This window comes from Protopterus annectens, chromosome 16.part0, assembly GCF_019279795.1.
Source record: "Protopterus annectens isolate FY-2018-M chromosome 16.part0, PAN1.0, whole genome shotgun sequence".
NCBI classification, from domain to species: Eukaryota; Metazoa; Chordata; order Ceratodontiformes; family Protopteridae; genus Protopterus; species Protopterus annectens.
In genome coordinates, this window is record NC_056750.1 from 701935088 (window position 1) to 701948190 (window position 13103).

General features: G+C 38.3%; 1 protein-coding gene across 3 annotated transcripts in view; it reads left to right on the plus strand.

Moving 5' to 3' along the window:
- LOC122790335 (zinc finger protein 239-like) overlaps positions 1-12871 on the plus strand; it is a 1358627-nt gene extending 1345756 nt beyond the window's left edge. For all 3 annotated transcript variants that reach the window (XR_006362993.1, XR_006362992.1, XR_006362991.1), the window contains one exon: positions 12733-12871. The gene's annotated coding sequence lies outside the window, so the exon portion shown is untranslated. The remainder of the gene's footprint in view (positions 1-12732) is intronic.
- Positions 12872-13103: the final 232 nt, after the last annotated feature.

Consider the following 13103-nt stretch of genomic DNA (forward strand, 5'->3'; position numbering starts at 1 on the left):
AGCTTCTTCTTTCTTCTTTTCAGACTCTCATTAAGATACTTGTGTGGAGAATGACTGTGGGTCATAAGCTGGTTCACTAATGGCTTTGTGAGCCTTGAGTTTTCTCCATTGTAGGGTCATAATCAGAAAATGCAGTTTTGTGAAACTACACTACACCGACAAATTAAAAAAAAAAGACATTAAACTCACTAATGCAGGGGAGCAAGCCCCCCCTGCACCCCCACAGCCCTACTACTAATATATACTAACTCCAACTACAGTGAGGAGAAGGAAATACAACATCAACCTCCCCTCCCATACCACTAAAAAACACCGTACCTGCAACACTGCACCAGGAATTCTGTTTGGTGTAGTGTAGTTTCATGAAAGTGCATTTTCGGATAAATGCATTTTCATGAAACTGGACACGCGAAACTAAGTTTCACTAAAGTGTAACTTTGATGGGAAAAGTAGACGCATATATATATATATATAATATTATGACAGTCAAAGTTCTTATAGGCAAGTGGGCTGCAAGCCTAAAATTAAAACAATTGAATGTATTAACTTCTGAATCTGTTACCATGGCTTCTTACTTCTCACACTTTAATCCATGACACATCCATTTTTGATGTAAGCACAAAGGTTTACTGCTTTAAACAACTAATTTCAGTGTTCACTCAGAGATCTCAGTCATCTGATTAAAGCTCAACCATATTAACAGATTCTCACTCCTCTCACATAGTTTTCCTCTTTTAAGTGACCTGGCCAAAGCCTTCGACACTATTCCCCACTTGGGCATAGTAGATAAACTCTCTCACCTAGGCATCAATCCATATGTTACCAGATGGGTAGCAAACTGGCTTACTGATAGAACCCATCTAATAAACATAGGGGAAGCTACCTCAAGCAGTCAACCCATAACGAGTGGTGTACCCCAGGGAACGGTCCTGGGGCTTCTGTTATTCAGGATATACTTCTCTAAGGTACAGGCCACAACCAGTGGACTATGGCTGATCAAGTCTGCAGATGAGTGCAAGTTGGGTGCAGTCATCATTTCCCCAAGTGATGTGGACGTCCTCCAAAAGGGTCTCACCCAAACAAATGACTAGTGCCAGAAACAAGGACTCAAGCTGAATGCCAAAAACTGCATCATCATCCCCTTTTAAGAGAATGACATCCCTACATATTATCACATTAACAACAATGTCCTAAGTACACAATCAGTTGTGAGGTATTTGGGCACCCAGGTTGATAGCAACCTGACTTTTGACCACCATGTTGCTTCCGTTGTATGGAAAGCTTTCTACATGGCCCACCTCATAAGTAAGGGTATCTCATCCAGGGACAAAGAGGACATAGCATCCCTGTATTCTTCCCTTATAAGGCCAATTATTGAGTAGAGTGCCCCCTTTCAGCATGTACCTTGCAAAGCACATGCAGCAGCTGGAGCCACTATAGAGGTTCCTCACCAGGGGAATCCAGGGCCTCAAACACCTACTCTACACAGATAGGCTAAAAGCATTAACCCTCTACTCAGTTTCATAGAGACTCCTCAGGGGTGACCTATGTTTGGCATATAAAGCAATCTCAGACCCTGCCTTGATGAGACTGCTGCATATCTGCAAGTCAAGCTCCACTTGAGCAACCTGTACGCGCGACCTCAGCCTGGTCTGTGATATCAATAGGACTTGTTGGCGGGACAGATTTGTGTCCCAGAGACTCCCCCCATCTGTGGAATAGACTCCCTCTCCACATCAAGCCGAGTACCTCATTATCCCTTTTTAAATGCAACCTGGATGGGAAAGAGAAAATACACCCCTGGGATTCCACTTGTGTCCCTGCTGGACAGGGGGATTTGGATACTGACTTGCCTAAACATGGGCTAAACTCTTGGCTAGGCTTATAAGGGCCTCAGGGCCAATAACCTAGTGACCTCCTATAATCCTATTTGTAGGTGCAAAAATATTGAAAGGATTCCAAGTATATCTCTAAGAAGTAGTAAAAGTAAATAATACGGTATAGAATAGCACAAGTGAGCAAGGTGAACAAACATTTACAACACAATTTGATTCCTAATGCTGTTTCTACTATAGCATCCACCCCCTAATCTTACATTCCCTCATCTTCTAAAAAAAAAAAAAAATTAAACACATCTACTTTCTTTAGGGTTTTTAACAAAGTATTTTTATCTCGTCACTTTTACTGTATGTTACTAATTTATATTGTGAATATGTATACTGTAATATTGCACATTTGTCTCTGTAACTGGTTGGAGCTTTTCTCCCCAGGCCTCTACTGAAAATGGACATATATCCAGTTAGACTAGCCCGGTCAACAAATGTAAAATAAAATAAATAAATAAATAAATCAACAGCATAATCCACCAAGCATATAAATATCAGAAGTAAAAGTATACACTGTAACACTCATTCTATTTGCAACATTATAAAGAAAAAACTGGCACATATTAACCTCAGATGATCAGGTAAATAGTATGGCAGGGTCTCGACCAAATTTTAGGTTCAAGAATAAAAACAATCATTAAAAAGGATACTTTGTTACAATAATTATGGGGGCTTTGATAAGCTGAGCTGCATAGGTACATTTCCTTGCAGTAAGTGTAGTTTTTGTCATCTTATAAATAGTGATAGTATGTTTATACATCCTGTGATCAGTAAAAAATATTATTTTAGAGTAGAAGCTAGCTGCATCCACATACACATTGTTATTGGCTCAGTATGCTCTATGTAAAAAAGTATATCTTGGCAAGACAGCTCGCTCCCTCTTGGAATGTATGAAGGGAGCATATGAGAGATATAAGACAAGGCAACAAGAAGAATTCATTAGCCAGGCATGTTTTGGAGATAGAAGAAATGCATACTGTCAAATTTACTTGCCTAACAAAACTGAAAGAAGATACTGGATTTTGCAGCTACAAGCTGATAGAACATATGGTTTGAATGGCAAGGTCTCTTTAACACTGCCTTAAAGCAAAGGGTTTTTCATAGAAGATGCTCATTTAGTTTTAATTATTAATGGAGTGTGTACTTTTGTAGAATATTTTCCTTGGATATTTTGAATTATTCCCATTGTATTTATTTAGTGCGTGTTTTTGATTTTATATCATCTGAGGAAGCAGAATTTATCTGTGAAAGCACTCACCGTGTTTGTCTTGTTATTTTAATAAAAGTCTCCTGCATTTTACAAAGTAAACTTTTTTATGGTAAAAGTAAATAATACCTACAGAAGGCATCTGCTTTTTTTAAATGATAATTATAGAGGAAGAGGTGTTTTATTAGAAACCATCACATTGAAGTACATTGCTATGGGTGTTATTTCTTTTATTTTGACAACATTCAAACATGAAGTAGCAGATAGTAAAGTAAAAAAGTAAAAGAAGATTACATTATTTTATCGGCATTCAACTATCATCAAAATATTTTTTATCAGGGAGGAAAGTGTATGTGTACAATAGCAGTGAACTGAAATACATTAATGTAGACATTATTTCTTTCACTTTGATGATATTTAAATGCCTGAAGGGCAAAGAATTCAAACAGGTCATTTTCAGCATGATTGGTATGGAAGCAGTGTGTGTGTGTGGAAGCAAAGTAACATTACTTGATCACTGTTAAATGAACAGTGATATGACCTTCTACAGAGGGTCACTATGTACCACGAAAGCCCCACACAGAGCTACATTACTATGACCCATAGGTCTTTCATTCTTATCACAATCTGACAGCCAAATGGCAAAGGCTATGAGGTGGGGAGGCAGGCTGCATGTGAAAGCACAAATTAGCTATATAATTACTATTAAATGATCGTTGTTATGGCCTTGTGAGTGAGGACAAGTGCATGTGCATGAAATCATTGAGCTGTACTCCATTACTGTGTCCATTATTTTTTTTTCATTTTTAGCATAGTAAAATATCAGACATGTACACAGAAAATGGTTCTGTTTTGGGGCTAGAAGGGGTGGCAAGCTGTGGGAAAAGACAAGGAGAAATGCACAATCACTGTTACATTGTCATTGATATGGCTTTTTGAAGAAAATTTCTCTTTTATCACTGTCAAATGTCAGATGTGTACACAAATGGTGGCAGTTTTTTGATGGGGAGAGAAAAAGAATGTGTAGGAAAGCAATGGACATTTACACGAACACTGTTAAACAGTCATTGATATATCTTGACAGAGAAGTTCTGTGCATATCTGAGAATAGCAAGCTGAAATACATTGATGTGACCATTACTGCATCATAGTCATACATTAGAGGTATACACACACACACACGCACACACACGCACACATAAAATGAATATATCTTGTATTGAGAAGGCAGGCTGTGTATGAAATCAAAGGTCAGTTATATGATCATTTATAACTAAGCATTGTCAGGAAGGGGAAATTTACATTCTGAGATCCACAAGATGAAATATATTACTGTGGCCATTATTTCTTTCACTTTCACCACAGTCAAACAAAATCAGAGATCTATCCAGAAACAGTCTGTCTTTTGGGGAAGGGAAGCAGACTATATATGAAAGTAAAGGGTAAATATATGATCATTTTAAATGTGCACTGATATATATGAAAGTAAAGGGTAATTACATGATCAGTTTAAATGCATACTGATATTACACATCAGAGAAAACAGCACACATGTGCCTGACAGCAGTCAGTTGAAATACATTACTGTGACCATTTCTTTAACTTTCCTCAAACATCAGAAGTAGGCCAGAAAGTAGATAGCACTGATGGTGTAGGGAGGTATGCTGTGTATGAAATGAGTGCCCACTGCTGTCACTTGATCTCAGTTAAAGAGTCATTCATCTGGTCTGTTACTAGTAACACAGATGTGAGCTGGGTAGGGCAGTCCCTCTGTGAAAAAATAATCACCACAGCTTTTTTGTGAACAGTGTATACAAACTGTTCATTGACAAAGGGTATATGTTTTATTAGAAGAGAGACATTCTCACAGGAAAGACTATATGTGATTGTGATCCTCTAGAAATACAGGAAGACAAAATCCATGTATTACATTTCAATTGTTAAGTTATTAATTTATTTGAAGAATTTTGAGTTTGTCTGCAAACATGTCTACATTCATTTCACAAGCATGCACACTTTCATTCTTTCCATTGGGAAAATAAATACTATATGAAGTCATAACTCTATTTTATTTTTATTGCATAAAAAATAAAACTGTCATTTATTTCCACTGGAATCTGATGTTTCCAATATTTTAAGTGTTCATGCAGAAACAAAAACATTTCCTAGAAGTGTGACTTGGCACTCCTAAATTTAAGATGCCTACTGTCCCATTACTTACAGCTTATAAATACAAACAGAGAATTCTTCTCAAAAAAAGTACAAAAAAATTAAACTATTTCATAGCTACAGGACTGTTAAAATGCACTGGTCTCCCAAGTTTAGTTACAATTAAGTATATCGAATATATCTTTACATAACTGCCATTACATAAGAAGTAAAAATCACATACATTTCACTAGATAGTGAAACCATTTTTCTTTGCAAATATATATGGTAAAAATTCCTTTACTAATTCATAAGTTAAAATCATATTACACCTCAGTCATGCTTTCCAGGTAGGAAAACAGTTAACAGAAACAACCACTTTAAATACAGTAATTTCACATTTCAGTTGTCTGATGTCGCAGTTATGGTATGTAGTCATACTGTAAGATTTCCAGATTTAGAAAATGTTGCTCTAACTTTAATTTCTTGTTTCAGTTTATGATTAGTACTTTAAAGCCTGTTTAACAGTTTAATAAGATCTGCTGTGCTTGAGTAAAGGGATATCATTGTTTCGAAAGGATAGCAGTAACATGACTTAAATTAAAACAACAAAAAACTTATTAGCACACCAGCTCAGCTAGCCTGTTCAGAGTGTCAAAGCGTGTCCCATATCCCATTCAAACCAGGGTTTCTACTTCACCAGATAGGTTTGTCTAAGTTGTGTGCTTATTGTTGTTCCTTCCCTTTTTGTTAGCTCCCGAAGTAACTCTTTCACAGCTTATATCTCTGGAGGGGTCTGGAATTCCACGTTCTTGTTACTGCTTTCTTTGCTACAATCTTTATTAGAAACATCAAGTCTTTATATTTACTTGTAAGGCCTATATTTATTATCTGTCCCTAACAGCAACAATGGCTCTGTTAAGAGGATCTTTTCCTTAGAAATGAAGATATTAGCTTTTGTTGTAATTGAAAAACATCCATCTTATGATAATTTAAAACTTTATAATACCTGATACCACTTTCTGTAGTTCTATGTCTTCAACATGTTTCACTAATTAGTGAGAACATATACTTCAGCCTAACTGCGGTATAAAAATATTTATGAAGATAGCTCCAGCCAAAAATCTTTAAGCTCCTACTTTTATTCGTGTGTCTGGCTAGTAAACATATTGTATCCCTTGACTTTCCACTATAAACTGCCTAGTTTAGCTACCCATTTATCTTTATATTTATAACTACTTTCTTCACATAGTTGCCTTAAGGCCTCATGCACTTATCAGCCCCATTACATTAATCTGCTGAGGTCTGCTCTCACTGGTTAACTTCATTTTCATGTGTGCATTCCAGTTGCCTGATGGGAGTATTTGTGGCTATCAATGTACCTTCCTATTCAGTTATGTTGATTTCCCTTTTACCAACCAAGAACTAGGTACTCACATAGTGCTCCCACTGAGTTAAATACAAAATTAAGAATTTGTCCATTTAAATCTTAGCAAATTATTTATTGACTGAATGAACCAAGTAAAACAAAAAATAAGAAACATTTAAAAATGACATGTAATGGTTAAGCGCTTCGTCTTGTTTCAATGTGGACTTCATCATAAACATTTATCAAAAAAGTTTTCTAATATAACTTCATTTAAGTGTCACATGCTGTAAATCATCTCATCAGTATTATTTCACCATAGTAACCATGCTGACAACTTATATTAACCAAACTGAACATTGTTTCACAAGTTATTTAAAATTTATCATTGTTTTACAATAATACATGTTACAGAGGCTTAAAAACATTATCCAGTGCACTGTGTTAATAATAAAGACACTGGGGGAATTTAATAAAGCCTACACATTTTTTCCATGCAAGCATCACATTGCACTGCTAACATAGCTGCGAACAGTTTTAGATTCAGTATGCTCTGCTGAGTGGCTCGCACGAACGCGCCAACACGGAAACTTCCGTAGTATGCAGATCACCTCATAAGCAGGTGAAGCTCATAAAAATGAGGCAGGTAGAGTGATCCAGCAAAGAGACAGGCAACCCTGCAGACCCTGTTTTAGTGTCCATAATATACACAGAAACATTCCATGTATAGGACTGTAGACAGACAAAAGGGGCTGTAAAATGTAGGTAGATAGACAGAAATGGCATAGCACACACAGATATGAGCAAAACCATCCTCTGTGTGTTCCAGAAGTTACAGTAAATATGTTAAAATATTTTTTTAATAATCTTGGCATGTTTGCATGCCACACCACAGTGTGGAAACATGCCTTTAAAAAAGTGGAAAAATCAAATATTAATATCATAAGACAGAAATGAATTACAGAACCCTGCATGCAGTATCTACAATGGTGCATTGGTGCTGTTGTTAATGTGGAAGGGCTTGGAAGCATGTAGTATTCAGGTTGTGAGCATGAATCCCTATGCAAATGAGGTGAGTTACTGAATAGCATAATGGAGTAATCATGTCCACAGAGCCCCTCTGTGTAGGCAGAGAACCATGTTGGTGTCCATAAAGGAGATAGCTGATATCAAGAGAGAGTGTGTCTTCTAACTTCTGAGCTGATTGGAGCATAGCTGCTCATGTTTGCGCACTGCTGTGCTGATCATGCAAGTCTAAGGGGGGTGTGCACTGACTGCTAAGCATTGTTTACCTACAGGGCACGCAGTTCTCGGTGTATCTAAAAGGCCAATGATGTATTAATTAATGTTGATCCTTACTTAACTTAAACTAGGGCCATTAAATGATGTCAGTGATATATTAGGCAGGTGCAATGTATCATAATTAGCCAATCACGCAGGCAGCATTTGCAGTAGAGCACTATAAATTATGCACACACCTTACAGTCTGATTTTTTCCCCCATACTCTCCACTGTTAGAGTACAGACTTGGGAATTTTAACTGAAAGAATGATAGGGGCTGCTGCAGGTCTGCTATATTTGAATGTGTTAGATGCTGAAGTCAATGCTGCTGCTGTGCTGCTGAAAATAGGACTAGGCATAGAAGGAGAAGAAGAGTGTTCAGGCCAAGGGTAATCTTTCAGAAGATACATGAGCTGGAGATTGTAGAGCACTACAGGGTGGAGAGGGACATACTACAAGAACTCACTGAGCTCTGCCACCCTCAACTCAGGCCCAGAGCCAACAGAGGGGAACCCATCCCAGTGGAAACAAAGGTATGTGTAGCCCTTAGGATAATAGCCACAGATACCTTCCAAAGACCAACTGGGGACATGGTGGTCTCACAGGCATCAGCATCCAGGGTACTTCACCATTTCCAGGATATCATGCTACCACATGCCATTGAGCACATATATTTCCCCCCCACCCCTGAGGCGAGGGACAGCAATATGCAACACTTCTACAGTGTAGCACACTACCCTGAGGTACTGGGTGCCATCGATCGCACTTATGTACACATCAAGGCACCATCCAGTGAGGTGGGCAGAATCTACTTCAACTGCAAGGAGTAACACTCCATCAACTGCCAGGTCATGTACAATGCCCAGGGTATTATCATGAATGTGTGTGTTGGGAGGCCTGGCTGCTGTCACGACTGCCATATCTGGCACTCATCACAGCTTTACCAGATGTTTTCTGGGGGGATATCCCACATGGCCATTTATTGGGGGATACTGGCTATGCACTGGAACCGTGGATGATGACACCCATCAGAAATGCACACACATCCACAGAAAAATGCCATAATGAGGCTCACACACAAACTAGGAACATCATAGAGCATGTGTTTGAGTTGCTGAAGTCACAGTTCCAGTGCCTCAATATATCTGGTGGAGCCCTGCAATACTCTCCATCCACATGTGCACATATGTTCACAGCATGTTTCATGCTACACAGTATGATCCTGCAGAAGCAGCTGCAGCAGGATCAGCATAGGGAAGGGATACATAACCCACCACCAGTGCCTAAGCCACCACAGCCACACTCACAGAAGGACTCGGAGGAGGAGCCCACTGATGATGTCCCCGTAGGCATATGTAGGCATGCCCAGTACACCTTGGCACTGGCTAAGAGACAACACATAGCATATTCACTAACAACCTAGGGCCCCAGGGGCTGACACCGTAGTCCTACTCACATACATATAGTAAAATAGCTGATGCCAGGCAACCCGCACAACCTATACCTATCCATGTATTGACTATTTACCACTTGCATCACACAGAGTCAGCCCTGAATTACAGTTCTGTCAACTGCTGCATTCTTAAGGTAAATCTCTAACCTATACACTAATTGTAAGGATTACTATAGTAAGGTATTGTATGCATGGATCTGCTCCTGTTATGCAAGGAAACAAAGTGGACTATTTGGTCAGAGTTAATATCCACATGGGACAACTGATACCCAGTTCAGTAGTATGCATTCCTTAATTTTACCTTGGCCTAATGGTTGAAATATTCACATCAGGCAAGGGAGATGTTAAACAGTGGGCACATATGATATTTGGACTACTGTCTACCCAAGCTGATCGTGTGCTGTTGATCCCCCACCCCTACACAACAGTGTACCAATATAACCACTTTAACAGAAAATCAGCTATCATATAGCAGTGGACCAGGCAATCTTAGGGCTGTAACACAGATAGCACTCACACATTGTATGTCTCTCTTCATGCAGGATAGCAATGTACATATGTATGCTGTTGATTGTGTGATGGATGACTTCTCTCTGTCTAGTGACCTGTGTGGCTCAGTGAACTAGGGAAGCTAGCATGGGTGATGGTATTAATGGTTCTAATCTGGAATTACTCACTTTTGCATGTGAGGTAGTAGAATGTTGGTGTTTTCACAAAATGTCATAACTCCAAACCTCGTAGTGCAAGAAGCCTGGACAAAGCCAGAAAGACTGGGGTACAAAGGCCCAAACATAGGTACACAGTTTAAGTACTGGTCACATAAACCTAGACAGTTTCTGGAAGTAAAGATGTTGCAATAGTACATATTTTCTGATGGATATAAACTCTGACACACAATTGTTTGTCTGTAGTTAGTAAAATGTATTGATGTCAACATTCGATAAAGCACCAGAAGATGACAAATGTGTAAGGAACAGAGCAAATATATGAGGCAAAACTCTGGACATTCTGTGGAAATTAAGACAATTGAGAGGTATGCAGATTAGCAGTCTGTTGGTGGTGTAACATTACCAACCTCAGTCACATATTTAGTACAACAGACAGGTGGGGAATGCTGCGGACATTTTGAATGAAGTGCAGCATTGCAGAAACAGGGGCAGATGTTAGTGTCTGTAACATGCAAAATCCCAGACTGGAATACAGGTAGGTGTGGCCTGGAGTCACGTTATAAGTGCTGACGGTCACACTGTGCATGCCAGTACACTTAGTAAAAATGACCGCAATTCTGTTGGCCCTTCATTGAAATGACCTATTATGTATAAATGTCTATACATACAGACATATACGTATACATATCCATCTGTCAATATCTCTCACATGCATAGTATATCTATCACTATGTAGTGTCAAATAGATATATATATTAAAATGATACATAGTCTCCCGCATATATCTACAGAACACATATACATATCATACACACAAACACACACCTACATTTATATATACATCCCTGTTATATACAGAAATATGTGTGTGGATGTCTGCATTGTCCAACATACCCTAATAATGATGAGTAAACTGCACTATCACACAGCCATAATGTTGCTCAAAGGATCCAAACTAAGGGTGCAACAGTACATAATCCACTTACTTACAGACCCCTATGCCTGCTTGATGTCACCATGTTCACAGAAACAGGTGAGCAGGTGGTGTAATGTATAATAGTGTCAATGCATGTATGGGCAGGGTACATTGTCCATGCCCACAGTGTTGCCTATCTAAGTGTAGGCAGTCACATATGGGCATACTGGTAACTGTACACACACAGCTAGGATAACATTAGTTATCTCACTGCTAGGATACTAGATGTGATAATAGTATGAACCAATAACACTCTGCAGGCCACAGATGATGTTTAGGTACCTGGACGACTGTTGGCTAGTATGGAAAGGGGGTCAGGAATACCTCCAGGAATTTATTGAGCATTTGAATGGTAACATCTGGGGTATTGAATTTACTGTGGAATATAATCGGAGTGAAATTAATTTTCTGGACGTTCACCTAACAAGGCAGTCTGACAATACACTGAAAACGTCTATTCACAGAAAATTTCCACAGTACAATACTCTATTGCATGCGGAAAGTCACCATCCTAAACATATCATTAGGAACATACCAAAATCTCAATTCTTGCGCATTAAAAGAATTTGTTCTTCAAATGACGATTTCAACAACCATCAAATGGACTTAACCAATAGATTTCTGTCCAGGGGCTATTCCCCTCAAATTATTGATTCAGCAATCAAATTCAGTCATACTAAATCCAGGGATTCCCTTCTTCAATATAACACTAGACCCAGAAACCAGGATTTTGATCTATGTAGATTTGTCACGACCTATGGCAGAAATAATGGAAACCTAGTTAATATCATCAACAACCATTGGAACATACTTTACTCACATCCCCTTTTGTCAGACCACTTAGGAGAATGATGTTATTTTTCATATAGAAAAGGCAAAACACTAGGTTCACTATTTTCCCACTACAAAAGAACTAGAGCAATGGAAGATCATTTTACACAAAGGACACTCACTGGTGATAAACTTATAGGCATCTACCCATGTGGACACTGCAGTTTTTGTAGTTATATTTTCAAAACAACTAGTTTTACCAGTAAAAATACCGGACAAGTATATAATATTCAATTTTTTGCAATTGTAGCTCGGACTGGATAATATATCTTGCTACGTGCACATGCCAGGCATTTTACATTGGCCAAACATCTAGACAATTTCGTATCAGGATTTCTGAACATCTTGGAGATATCAGGAATAAGAGACTGACTAATGCACTATACAGACATTCCATCAAGCATTCCACTGCCAGATTTTCATTTGTTATTATTGACTGCATCACAGGAAATCGATCATTCAAAACAGGCTGGCATGAAATTTTAAATGCTAAGGAAAGGAGATGGATTATTAAACTTGGGGGGCTTTTCCCGCCGGGATTAAATGACAAATTATGATTAATATTATTTTCAAGTGAACTACACATGTTTGACTTATGTATAGTTACTTAACCTTTTGCATTCCATCACATAAATGATGATGTTCCCGGTACATTTATATTCAGATGCATAGCATATTTCTAGATATTTCTTGTGTCAATATTTAGGATGTTGATCTATGCAATACCATATTATGATTTTTATGTTCAGATAGATTATTTGATTACTATGACTTTATTACGCTTGGTTTGCTATCAGACATTATATGCACCAACCTCAGCTTATGAATATGCTTATTATATCTTATTCATGTTTATATGGTGTTTTTGCATGTTTATCTTTTAATACTTTTACTGTTTGCTTTTGCTAAACTACAGGAAGTGATGTCACTTGATCCATTTATGGAAGTTATATAAGACTATGACTCACTACTATGGCTCAATGTACTACTGAAGAAAGCCTTGTCGCTGAAACCGGTCTAGTTTCAGTTTGAAATAAACCTATTCTTTACAGATCCTCCTGGGTGCTGGCTTTTTATTTGTGGATCTACCATGCTCACTTGCCATGGACTAGCCTAACTTGCTAGCTCCTTTAATGCAGCACAGATGATGTTTAACACAAGCCTAGTTTGTATAATGCACAAGTACTGTGCCTGCAATCACATATACAACAGACTTAACCTGTGGCATATGCGATAAGTACTGTGATCTGTAGTGTATAAGCTTAGATAGGTAGGGATTCTAATCTC